Source organism: Puma concolor, chromosome F2, assembly GCF_028749965.1.
Source record: "Puma concolor isolate L17-30 chromosome F2, mPumCon1.1.hap2, whole genome shotgun sequence".
NCBI lineage: Eukaryota > Metazoa > Chordata > Mammalia > Carnivora > Felidae > Puma > Puma concolor.
Window position 1 is genome coordinate 52606540 of NC_141684.1, and position 14537 is coordinate 52621076.

Consider the following 14537-nt stretch of genomic DNA (forward strand, 5'->3'; position numbering starts at 1 on the left):
TGATTAACTTCATGTCTGGCATTTATCAGGTATTCAGTCCACGTGTTTTACTTATGACATTGAAAATGGTCTCTGTTTATGATGCCTTCACCTTCTATTCCATTATTTTAATGATGAGTAGTTTCTAATAGAAGTATCTGAGAGTAAGTGAAATATTTTGCATGCTAGTTATATATTTCTTGGGATTTACTTTCGTTTCAGTTATTTAGATATCCATTCTTCTCTTTTTATATGCTTAGTGGCCTTTACATACAAAAACTTCACTCAGACTTTGAAATGATTGCTTAAGAGAGTATTTTCAGTCATCCTCCTTCTTTATCAGCCTTGTATGTATCTATGCATAAAGTGCTCATTTAAAATAATTTACTATCATTAATACCTTTCATAAAGATTTGCTTGATGATATTACGCTTAATCACTTTAAGGAATTGATGCTGTTAACAATTCATAAGGAAATTGCCAGACCAACAATCTGAAATGTAAAAAAGGGTTCATTTTAAAAGTTTAAGTCTATAGTATTTGGTCAGGTTAATTTAAGTAGTGTTCTATAGGCCTTTAAAAGAAAACGTGAAAGTTTGTAAAAACATATATTTGAAAACAGTTCAATTTTCCTATTATGAATACTCAGTGTAGTCTTGTTTAAGAACAAATTGCCAGAGATGCCTGGGTGGCTCAGTCAGTTGAGCATTCAGCTCTCGATTTCAGTTTAGTTCATGTACTCATGGGTTCCTGGGACTGAGCACCACATTCAGCTCCGTGCTGAGAGCAGAGAACCTGCTTGGGATTCTCTCTCTCCTTCCCTCTCTGCCCCTACCCCTGTCTCAAAAATAAAAAAATAAACCATATTATCAGCTTTTGAATTTTGGGGTCAGACATATTTTAGATGATAGCTCTAAATGATTGAAGACTTTTAGGTTCCTATTTTCTGTTTCCAAACAGTACAGGAAATCATATTTGCTCCAAAAATATTATTTTGAATCTTTCAAAGTTGGTTTGTATTTGACTCCCAAGGAAAAACAAATGCTCCACAAATATATATATATATATATATATATATATATATATATATATATATATATATTCCCCACCAAATAAATGAAAATATATTATATCATACTTTCACAAAAAAATTCAGCCTATATTTCCAGTAATTGTTTTATCTCTATCTTGGAAATTTTTTGAGGATAGACAGAGCTATTTTTTGTTGTTTGTTTGTTTCTGAACACAAAGTGCTGAAGTAGAAAGAATGTAAGATACAAACATACTTAATGAAAGATGTTCCTAATTAACACAAAAATCCAATGCACAAAGAGCCAACCAGTTCAAGGATAATGCTCTGCATACCGCACTGTGTAATTAGGAGGTTTTCCATTCCTTTTATTAGTATCTTCATTTCTTATTCTTTTTCTCTGTCTTTTCCCCGCCTCTGTGAGTGTGGTTTGATATCAGCGTTTTAAATTTTGTCTTGTGAGGAAGAAAATGGAGATAAAAACTATTAAAATTTACATATTCTTAAAATTGCTGTGAGACTCTGGTAGATAATACGAAATAGAGCAAAAAAGAAGGTTGATTTTTTTTCATATAATACTTCATTTCATACAAAGTTAAGTATGTATTTTCCTTCTTTTATACTCCTAATATCCAATTTCACATCAAATATGAATAAAGGAGGTCATGTAGATACAGTGTTTAAGACTACCAAAGAAATGTAGTCATTAATTCAAAGTGCTGGAGTTTAAATTCGGTATCAGCATTGTTATTTTCAAATAACAAGTATACATGGAAAAAATATGCAAAATACTGTTTTGAGTGAGAGTTTTCATTTAATGAGGAATGTGACCATTATTTTTGTAGGTGTTTTCCATGCATCTTTAAGTCTTTATGGAAGAGAGGATTTATGTTTCTTTACTGAGGAGGCTCCCTTCCTTTACTACTTACCCATTTAAGAAATTTAAAAAAGTATGTCAAATCAGATATAACAGGTCACAATATGATCTATTTCTGAGATAGGGAAGCTGAAGATACTCAGTTTTAGAAGGTCTGCATTTCTGCTGTCTTTCTGCTAGGCTCTATTTACTCATGTTCTATATTTTGTAGCTGAGTAAAATCCAAGGAAGCTATGTTCCCACTCCAAGAGGGATGCAAGAAAGTTAATCATTCTCTGATTTTTTTTTTTTTTCCAGGTTCCCAGACACCTGATAACATCTAAGAAGAACCAGATCCCAACCATGTTTCTGGACGTTAGCTTTGAACAAACCTCAGCTGACACCGACATTAATAGCCCCTCCCTTTAATGATTTAGAAAATAATACCTATTATTCACCTGTTACTCACCTTTGATTGGACCCTACCCTAGATTCCTGAAGGACCACGTTTCATGGACCCCTTTCCAATATAAACCCTAGGCTCAAATGACAAAGAGATGCATTCTCCTTTCCTTTCCAGTTCTCCCAGACACTCCAACAGATATACATCTGTCATTCATGCTATTCAATACACTTTGCTTTCACTTCCTCCCAGTTTGCATTTTATTTCTATCCTGCACAAAGCCAAGAACCCTCTTGGCTGGTCCTGCAGGGTGCCCCTCTGGGTTCTAGGACCCCAGTCTGCCTGCATCATTTCCACAGCAACAACTTTTACTTTATTATAGTTTTGAAAACAGTTCTGAGCGTCTGTTAAATTCATTTTAAAGATTCTTAAATGCAATACTTCACTTTTAAAAATCAAATGCACAAATCTTATTAGTAAATACAGATTTAAAAAAAAGTTATAGAGATCAGTAGATTTATAAGAGTCACAGGTTTGAGCAAATATTATGTGAGTAAAAAGCAAATATAATAAATCAAAAAAATTTTTAAGATCCAAGTATATAACTTTTTGAAAATTAATTGAATGTTACATAGAGGATTTGAGTGTGATGATGGAAGTAAATAGTAATTTAATTGGTTTTTGAGTAATAGTACATCATATTTTATTTAAACAGGAATGCTGTTCTCCATTCCTAATTTTATGTTTCATTAATTTTGCTCTTTTCTCATTATATCTTAGGTAATTTTATCATCCATGAAGTTTGGAAATGCTAGAGTTAAAATAAATGTGAACCTTTTAGTAGTAAATGGTTCCCAAAAAGGTCTCCTATTCATATTAATTTCAGTTTATAATAATAGAGATTTTAGAGAGTAAGTGTCCTGCAGAAATCACAATTCAGGGAGCACTCTATGAATTGTAAACATGCTCCAAATTCTGCCTCTGATGGGCATACCATGCACTTCAATACTCAGAGTAACCAAATTAAGGTAAAGAGTTAACTTTTAATGTTTATTTATTTATTTATTTAGAGAGAGAGAGGGAGAGAGAGAGAGAGAGAGAGAGAGAGAAAGAGACCATGAGTGGGGAAGAGGCAGAGAGGGAGAATCCCAAGCAGGCTGCACAGTTAGCACAGAGTCCAATGTAGGACTGGATCTCATGACCGTGAGGTCATGACCCGAAATCAAGAGTCAGGTCCTTAACTGACTGAGCCACCCAGGTGCTCCAAGAGTTAATTTTTAAATTTCATTTGATAAGAGATTTATTACATTGAAATATAGAAGATATTTAAATATATTATGTGTTGGGAAGGAATTGATTGAATATATTGGCTGAATTAAGTATGTAATGTTACAATTTCTAAGCCAAAGCAACGTAAATGTTTATATAAGTTCAAATTTAGTCAATATCTGTAAAAAAAAATGAAAATTAAATCAGTAAAAGATTAGAAAATCAGAGAGAACATGACACAAAATTTAAGAAAAATAGAAATTCAAAAGAAGCTGTGAAGGAGTTATGCTTCTGGCAATAGTGGAAAAGGGAGTTCAACTATGACAATGGGAACAATTGGGAAAAAAAATCTAAGTATAAAAAGTAGCACTATGGAACTAACAAGTCCGTGAAGACTCATATGACCTTGAACCTAGAAAGAGCAGGTCAGCAACCAGAACTATGTTTTCACTAGACCTCCACTTTTCAAGAAGGTAACTGCTAGCCAGAAGTAGCAAACAAAACACTTGAAATATGGATAGCACAAATTGAGCTGGGACATAAATTGAAAATGCATAGCAGATTTCAAAGACTTAGAAGAAAAATAAATTAATCATTAATGATTTTTATATAGGTTGTATGGTGAAATGGTAATGTTTTTAATATATTAGGCTAAATAAACTATATTATTAAAATTATCAGTTTTTTATTATTTTGGTGTGAATACAAGAATATTCTAAATTATATATGTGACTCACATCTCTTGCTTACATTATATTTCTATTAGTAGCAGTACTTGGTACCTTTGCAGATTACCACAGAGACATCTAAAAAGCTGAGAAATTAGATCATGTTCAGCTGACTCACAGTGTAGACCAGAAAATATTAGAATTCCAAGCCTACCAAACAGAAAAAGCCCATTAGTAAAGACTACAGGGTTTAATTGGGACCACAAGCTCCTCTCTTTCTCTAGGAATGGAACTAAATTTCATTTCTAGGAACTAAAGCTCACCTTTGATTCACCTCACCCCTGAATGGGTTATGGAGAATTTGGATTGCAAGTATCTTTAGACTGGATACCTGTGAGAAGCAAGTATAAACTCTCTACTGAATTATAGTATGAAGCAGAGTTTCAATTTGTCTTTACAATTTGTGTTTTCAATATCAAGCATACTCAATCAGAAATAACCAAATGTATGAAGTGACAAGTCCTAACTTAAAACCAGGAGAAGCAATAGACAAAAAAGACAAACCAGCAAGAAATGCAGTAAAACATCATCTTCAGACACAGGCCTTAAAATAGTTAACCTGATTACAAAAAATGTATTAAGACATTATAATTAAAGTGGATACATTCAGGAAGAAATAGAGAGTTTACAGAAAAGTACAAAAAGTAAACTGAAGAAGTAAAAACTATGTGAATAAAATTAAGAGCTCAGTGGATGGGTTTTGTAGGTGATTAGATGAAGCTAAAGTGTTGGCAAATAAATGGAAATATAGATTAAAGACAAATATCCATACTGAAACAAGAAGAGAAAAGCTGAAAAATATAACAAAGGGCAGAGATTTGCAGAAAAATATATGTGAGATAAAGAAATGAAGTGTTAAAAAGATATAACATGTTTGCAATCTAAATCCCACAAAAACAGAAAAAAAGAAAATGGAGCAGAAACAATATTTGAAGAGCTAATGATTGAGAATTTTCTGTAAGTGATAATATATATCAAGCAACAGATTTAAAAGTTATTCAAACCCCAAGCTCATAAATAAAAATAAAGGAAGCACACATCAATTGCTCAGAATAAAGACCAAATTTAAAGACTTATTAAAATTTAAAAGTCTTAAGAGAAAAAACAAAACTAACACTTACTTTTTAAAAAGTGATAGAAGTCAGAAGAAATGGAATGATGCTGTGGTAGGCAGAAACGATCCCTCCAAAACTGTCCTTGTTTTAACCTGTGAATGTATTAAATTACATGGTAAACAGGATTAAAGTTATAGATGGAATTATGTTTGCATATCAGATAACTTTAACATAGGAAGATTTTACTGAATTGTGTAGGCAGGACCCATGTAATCATAAAAGTCCTTAAGACTTTGAAATTACTAATTATAATAAAATATACAGGAACTACATCATCATGTCATAGATTTTTAGTAGAATTTTATTTTAAAATGCATTTTCCCTTGGGGCGCCTGGGTGGCGCAGTCGGTTAAGCGTCCGACTTCAGCCAGGTCACGATCTCACGGTCCGTGAGTTCGAGCCCCGCGTCGGGCTCTGGGCTGATGGCTCAGAGCCTGGAGCCTGTTTCCGATTCTGTGTCTCCCTCTCTCTCTGCCCCTCCCCTGTTCATGCTCTGTCTCTCTCTGTCCCAAAAATAAATAAACGTTGAAAAAAAAATTAAAAAAAAATAAAATAAAATGCATTTTCCCACAAATCTAATGGTACAAATATGGGACATAAACACGTTGAACAAAGATTCTTCTTAAATAACAGAACCTTTCAAGTTTGTTCTTTCTGGGAATCACCAAACATTATTTGGCTGACATAGCTATGATTTTTTTCTAAGAGATATAGTCAAAGAAACACTGAGTCATGAGGAAACTACCTTGCATTTCTCAATAACTGAAATAAGGAATTTTGAAGTTGTTGAAGGAAAATTAAATGAAATTTATTTGATAAATAGAATTTCTGCATCTTTGAGACATTCTCTTGTCAAAGATTTATGAACAGGATATTTTGTGAACAGAATATGAACCAGTTAGAATGAATGCAAAAAAGCAGTCAGTAAAACTAACAATAAGTATAAGTGCAACAAAAATGTTTCCTAACTATGGTGAATGATCAATAGATCTCTAAATGGTTTAGCGAGCCATATGATCTAAGTCAGTAGGCTATTAAATGAGTAACAAATTACACAGCTTTCAAAAATCCAAGGATTAATGTTTGTGTACTCTCTGAAGTTAGTTTCATTGTTGCATGCATTTTTATGATAGAGAAGAGAAGAGTGTTAGGTGAAATTTATTTATATACTCCCTATTGGAGCATTTTTATGATAGAGAAGAGAAGAGTGTTAGGTGAAATTTATTTATATACTCCCTATTGGAGTATATACTTCAACTTTAGTATTTTTTAAATACTTGTTTATTTGTTTATAGAGGGGCCCACATGTGCAAGTGGATGAGGGGCAGAGAGAGAGAATCCCAAGCAGGCTCCCTGCTCAGGGCAGAGCCAGACACAAGGCTCAATTCCATGATTGGGAGATCATAACCTGAGCCGAACTCAAGAGTTGGATGCTTAATCGACTGAGCTACTCAGGCATCTCTCAGCTTCAGTAGTTTCTTAAATAAAATTTAAAACAATAAAAAGCTGATGAGGGATTAATATCCAAAATACGTAAAGAATCTATATACAACTCAACACCAAAAAAACAAATAATCTCTTGAAAAAATGGGTAAAGAACCTAAACATTTTTCCAAAGAAGACTTACAGATAAAACAGACACATTAAAAGATTCTCAACATCACTAATCATAAAGGAAATGCAGGTCCACATATCACCTCACGCCTGTCAGAATGGCCAAAATAAAAAAAAAATAAGAAGTAACAAGTGTTGGCAAGGATGTGGATAAGGAGGAACCCTTATGCATTGTTGGTGGAAATGTAAATGGGTGCAACCCCTGTGGCAAACAGTATGGAGATTCCTCAAAAAGTTAAAAATAGAAATAGTATATGATCCAATGATTCTACTACTGAATATTTACCCAAAGAAAATTAAAATACTATTTCAAAAAGATATATGCACCCCTATGTATACTGCAACATTATTTACAGTAGACAAAATGCAAAAGCAATCCAAGTATACACTGATAGATGAATGGATAAAGAAGATGTGGTATAATCTCTTGACATACGCAACAACATGGATCGACCTATAGGATATTATGCTGTGTGAAATAAGTCAGACAGAGAAAGACAAGTACCATATGATTTCACTTGTATGTGGAATCTAAAAAAACAAAACAAAACAAAAACAAAAAACAAAAAACAAAACAAACAACAAACACAAAAACAAATAAACAATCAAAAAGGAAAATCAGACCTATAAATACAGAAGACAAACTGATGGTTGCCAGAGGGGAAGGATGTGGAGGGATGGGGAAAATGGGTGAAGGGAAGTGGGAGATACATGCATCCAGTTATAGAATGAATACGTTACAGGAATAAAAGGTATAGCACAGCATAGGGAATATAGTCAATGATATTGTAATAACATCACATACACTTGTGGTCAGAGTAGCACATAGTTGTTGATTCACTATGTTGTACACATGAAACTAATGTAACATTGTATGTCAACTAAACTCAAATCAAAAATAAATAGTTGCTCTTTTATTTAGTAATTTGTTTTTCTAACTAAAATAGAAAAAGGCATAAACTTTCAGAAGACTATTTGAGTTATTTTTCTTGAACAGGAGTATCTTTCTTCCCTTTTTCTAACGTTGTATGGTTACTTTCATTACACACTTTGATTATTCTCTTGCTCCACGATTTCAGCTTACCATTTTATACAGAGCTTCACTTTCATTCTATCTTACTTTCATCTGAATACTAACCAAAGCCTCACCTAGAAATTCACATTTTCCAAACAATTGTCTATCCCCACACCTAAATTCCTACGACCAGATGCTCACCATCGATCCCCTTTATGAAGTAACTTCACGTTTTATTGTGAAGTATTTTAATATATCAACATTTGAACTTCAGTTCCTTTTTAAACTCAATGTCTCCATTGCAAGACTACTACTGGATTTAGTACAGAGTACATTCAGGTACAGATCAATCTTGGAAATCCTTGGAAGGATTCAGGACTTCAGATTTTGGAGGAAAAAGATATCCTGGGAGAATCCTAGTTTGGAATGTTATGTTTTAGACCTAGTTAGTCAATTAACTCTCTGTAAGAACCATCCCCTGCAAGTCCCACCTGTGCCTCAAATTCAGTAAAATGAGGAGTTTAACTTATGGCCTTACAAAATATGATATTTTTCCTTGTTTAAAAGGTAATACATGAAAAAAAAGTAATACATGTGTTTGGAATATATGAAGAGGCATAGGATGCCAAAAAGTAATGTGTAATGTAAACACCCAAAGAGAATAAATGTTATCTTTTGGTCATTTGTATTTGAAAAATGTGATAACTCGCTCAGTACAATTTTTAACAGAGCACCTGTTTAAATTAATAATTCAATACCATCAATATCTTTTGAGCACATTGTTTTAATGGTTGCAGAATATTTCATAATGTACTTGTCACATCATTTATCTATAAATTTCCTCATAGGTTTTTTCATATTAATAATGCTGAGATAAGAAAAAATATTCATAAATCTTTCAATGTGAGATGATTTTCTTCAGTTATAGTCCTAGATGTGTTTCTTAATATATGTTGTTAAATTGTTTTTGATGAATTAACAAACCAAATGACAGAGTATAGTGATACCAATCTGATACACAATTTCAAACAGTAAACATTATTTTCATCTTAACTTACTATATAATTTGATAAATTTTAAACCTGCTTATCATTATTCTATTTATCATTTGATAAAACTTAGCAGGTAGTAAGTTGAATAAAATTTTACATATTTTTTCTAGTTATTTGTTCTTGCCTGTTGCCCAGTTGCTCTCTAGAACTGTTTATATTTTTGATTCCACCTTATAATTATGTTTTGTAACTAATGTATTGATAAATTCAAATCACTATTACACACTTTTTCATTTCTTTTTAATTTATGGCATTTTGACATACACAGTTTTAAATTTATATTATGAAATTTATTGTTAGGTACTTACAAAAATTACAAATATATCCTTATAAAACTCTTTGTGTAAAACTTTCAATTCTTAAAATATAGATGTCCCCATTTCCTTCACTTTTCTAAAGGACTTAGCATTTAATATATACAGTTAAATTCATGGGAAAAGTTAACTTTTTGTTTTTCTAGTGTTTGAATTATTTTCTGCAAATAAACAAAACAAATAAAAATTTCCTAACAACAACAGCAATAGCTAGGTGAGAGATGTGATCATCTACTTAAAACAGATTAAAAAGAGTCCTCATTATTTTGAATGAGTGATTATGTTATTGGAACAGGAATAAGCTTAGTTTTATTAAAATACAAGAAAACAATCCACACCCTCCCTCCCTACTTCTCAGTGATAGGAAGCAGGGGAAAGAAGAAAGAATCAGATCATTTTGCTATCAGCTTCCTTGGTATGAAGGAATGAATATAGTTGAATATCCCACAAAGGTTCATTGAAAACAAAGACTTACTTAACATAATTCTTTACACTTGGCTTGTAATACTCAAAAATAGACTCAAAAATAAATTCAGTTTTCCATTTATATTTTCCGAACTTGGGTAAGAGTAAAAACTTATTTTTAAGCTATATATATAGAGAGAGAGACTTAAGCTATTTATATGTATGGTAAGTTTCCATATGTATAAATAGCTTAAAATTTAAATTAAGTCATCAAACTTTTAAATCAAATAGATCCTCTTTTCATACCTTGACAAATTATCCTCATGATCACCTGGAAGACCAAGTTCAAATTTAAAACTCTCTATTCCTCACATATCCATGGCAGAAATGGCAGCAAAGGGAAACTGGGTGTCTCAGTTTAAGTGTTCAACTCTTGATTTGGGCTTAGGTCATGATCTTTCAGTGGGATCTAGCCCCCTGTCAGGTTCACACTGGGTGGAGCCTGCTTGGGATTCTCTCTCTCCCTCTCTCTGCCCCTCTCACTCATGTGCACACATGCAGTCTCTCTCAAATAAATAAATAAATAAATAAATAAATAAATAAATAAATAGAGAGAGAGAGAGAGAGAGAGAGAGAGAGAGAGAGAGAACTGGCCACTGCCTACTGGCTTCTACTGCCCATGAGTTTCACCTCTTCTTTTGCCATCCCACAAGTGCATATGGACGATCCAGCTGAAGCACCTGCTCTGTCTATGCCCCGCCCCTTTAAAATAGTCACTTTTTGACTACCCCTTAAGGCCCCAGATACAAATATAGCAGTGTGGTCTGCTTTTAGAAAGAAGGTATTAGGGAAAAGCTCATCGCAAGAACCAGAAACAGGCTCCGGGCCTTTAAAGAAAAGTACCAGGTATCTGGACCACACTCTACGACAGAGAGGGCTCTCCTCTAGATGTGAAGTTTCCCTTGGCCTGGTAACTTCTGACCCCATGTAAAAGGGTTCAGCCACAGAAGGTGAAGAGCAGGCCTCCCTAAAGTTCAAGATGCTCTTAAGTGCTGGTCTCTGCTTTGTAACCTTATACCTGAGTCTAAGGATGGCACTAAGATGAGGCAAAATAGAAAGGGGAAAAAAAGAAAGGCATGAGAGAAAAAAACACTAGAAAACTTCTTAAATTACTCTTCCTTTTATTGGTTGTTTTCAATTACTGCAGTCTAAATGACATGTCTCTTAGAACTAAATGATGGAAATATGTTTAAAACAAACATATGCATAAAGTGTTTTAAGAAGCATGACTAATGTTATTACATAGCAGTAATATCTATCATCAAACATTTGCAGCTCTATCCCACTGATTAGCTTCCATTTTAAACAGTGACTTACATTCATTAGGGTTCTATTTTTCAAGTATTATGGTTTCATGCATAGCAATTTCAAAGCAACAATTTTTGGAAATATTAGGAATGGAATATTTCAATAAGAGATCATTTTGTTCATGCTGGTTTGCATGTGATAAGCTCTGTCTATATAGAAATCTTTACAAATAATAAGTCTATAATTTGGTAATTTGGTCTATAATACAAATTACGAAGCAAACACAAAAGATGTATCTCCTATTTACTTCCTTGAGTTACAAATTATTTCTATCCTATTATGCTAATTGGGGCTGATATTTCAACTATTTTCTATAATAGAGAAAAGAAAATAATGATAAAACAAATGTGGTACATCCATACAGTAGAATACTACACAGCAATAACAAAGAATGAATTACTGATGTTAACAAAAACACGGATGGATGTGAAAAACACTCTGCTGAAGGAAAAAAACAGCCAAATAAAAAAGGTATACATGATATGATTCCATCCATGCAAAACTCTAGAAAACTCAAGTCTAACTTATAGTGATCAGATAGGTGGAAGGGTACAGGGAAACAAAAATATTCTATATACTATTAAAGTGGTGGTTATATAGATGAATACATTTGCTGAATCTTATTCAATAATATGCATAAAATTAATTTATTTTAATAATGCAAATTACACATGAATATTTTAGAATGTTACCATTCGGATAAGACCAGTGCTATACATAATTACAAAGCAAGATCAATCCACGCCATTCCCCCTTTTTAAAAATTATTCCATCTTGATCCCTTCAGCCATTTGGAGTCTCTCATTGTTATGATGCCTACTGTGAAACCTGTTGTCCACCAGAAACAAACAATCAAGAAATCCAAACATTTTAAACCATTCTATACGGTAGGAGTGTGTTGACAGTACGGATTCCATCTTTGGCCTTTGATCTTGTTCATGTCAACACAATGACCTCCCTCAGAGCTATCTGCTCCAGGACACTTAAGTTTAATATATGCCCAGACCAGAATGTGGGAAGCCTTGTTCTGATGTTTCCTAAAGTTGTTTAGGTTACGAGATAACATAGTTTCTTCTCCACTCTCCCCTCTGGTGCACAAATGGCTCCACAAGATCTGTAAATGGTAAATTCTTTCACCTAACCACAATGACCCCTGCACATCCCCTTGCTCTGTAAAATCTGTGGATTAAGAGCTAGGCTTTCCAGAAGGAGAATACCTGCATAGTGTCAGGATCATCCATCCTCCCAGTTTCACCTGCCAGTAAGTTACCCTGAATAAAACTATCAGAATGGTATGGAGTAGTTTGCTTCATTTTTTGGTCTAAAAGTGCCTTCTCAGTCTGGAGGATACTTTACTGTCCTTCCTCCACCTTCTAACATAAATCTTTGTATGTTACTATAAGGCCATATATTTTGGACATATTTAGGCTATAGTTTTGAATTCCAGTAAGCATATCTCTCTTTTACACTATGTTTTTCAATCAACTGTGAAATGATATGGGAACTAGAAAGATGAAAATCAGGAGTTGTTTTTTTTTAATGCTATTAGCCAAATAGAAGATGACTGACCTTTTTCTCTGAAGTAAGCTTCTTACGACTTATCACTGAGTTTAAGCTTCTGAGTACACTACAAGTTAGATCAGAGTCTTAGAGAAGACCAATCTAGATGAAAGGAAAATTAGTGACTCCTACCTATCAAGTCCTCATAGAGAGAAAATGGAAAACAGAAGTCAAAAGTTTTAAAATTTTAAAGAATGTCATATTCTAAGAAATTCCATATAACAATCTTCTCTCAAGGGGAAGGCAGCCATGAATAGACAGAGAAGCTAAGACAAGAAAATGAACACACATTCCCTCACAGATCTAAGGAATACTTGTCTCTAAAAGCAAGATTGCACCTCTGTCTTCAGGGATCCCCAGCAGAAGTCAAGAGCTGGCCTACATACATGGAGAAATACTATTTCTCTGGAGGTGAGTATCAAGAAATCTCTGTTCAGAATAAGTCCACTCTTCTGAAGTTTTGTCAACAGAATTCAAAGATGGGTTAAGATCACAGTATTTTAGGCTTTCAACAGTGGAGGTCAAGAGAGTGTCCAATTGCTCATACAATTAGAATAAAGCCTCTGCCACAAAGAGTTGAGTCAGGAAGTCCCAGGCAAAGCAAGCTTCATACTATGGCCTAAGTTTTTAGGCTGAAAGCATGTTCAGCAATGAGTACCAGAAAGAAAGAAGGAAGAGAGAGATAAGAAATTTCTCAGTTTCTCATCTATGGTACTGAAGACTAGAAGATGACATAACATCTTTCAAACTTTTGGAAAAAAAAAAAAAAAAAAGAACCGGGATGCAGGAAACAAATATCCAGCTAAGATACACAAATATTCAGGTGGAAGAAAGGCACTTGAGACATTCTAGGATTCAGAAAGCATTAAATGTGTACCTTTTCTTTAAAAAAATTATTCATGAGTGCACTCCATAACTCATTTTCTCAAACTTTATTTTATACTAGCTCTTAGTTGTGCTCATATTATGCTCCCATTATTGCTAAAGGAAAAAAAATATACTGTTCTTGGTTCTTTCTGCTTTGAGAGCATCCCATTAGTTTAATGCCATATTTTTCTTTGTGCATCAGAGGACCAGCCTCCTAAAGAATAGTTGGCACTGAAGTGAATGGACTTCATGTTCATCTTGGAAGAATAGATCAAACTATAGTATAAAGAAATAATTCCTGCCCCACCCAACAGGTGTTTCTTCACTGTGGCCATGCTGTGTGCTCATACATATGAATAAAATCTTATACATTGAGATTTTACTTACAGGTTTTACGTACTTTTCACTATGTGAGAATAAGGAAAAAATGGAAAATAAAGACTGTGATCAGATAGTGGGTGGCAGTTATTGCCCTGCATGAAGTTGTTGAAATCAGTTACGAATAACATTCTTCAATACAATATTATCCAAGAATTGACAGGGCTCTCAAATGGTGATGATGACTTCATAATCACAAAACATTCCTATGAGTTAGGTATAACATGATACATGCCCAATGAATTGACTTTGCATGGAGAATTCCACAGTAAGCTTCAATAAAATATGATGTGCATGGGGGTACATAAAATACATTGTGTATGTTTATAATGAGCTGTGCAAGGAGGACTAAATCTTCAGTGGGGATGAAACTAAAATTTTAAATAATGCTAAATATGAAAAAATAGGTATAAAAGCAAAATAAACAAAAATAACATAATTTTAGTTGTGTTTAGAGTTAGACAAATGAGAAAAACAAACAAAATAAACATTGAACTAATGTTTTTGGCGAGTGGTACAATGTTAAAGGTTAAGAACCCTTGATTTTCTAAACAAAAATTTTGCTGGCATTACATTCATGAAAC

General features: G+C 33.4%; 1 long non-coding RNA gene across 1 annotated transcript in view; it reads right to left on the reverse strand.

Moving 5' to 3' along the window:
- Positions 1-5276: 5276 nt before the first annotated feature.
- LOC147572014 (uncharacterized) overlaps positions 5277-14537 on the reverse strand; it is a 217686-nt gene continuing 208425 nt past the window's right edge. The window contains exon 3 of the long non-coding RNA XR_015246892.1: positions 5277-5472. This is a non-coding gene — a long non-coding RNA (uncharacterized LOC147572014). The remainder of the gene's footprint in view (positions 5473-14537) is intronic.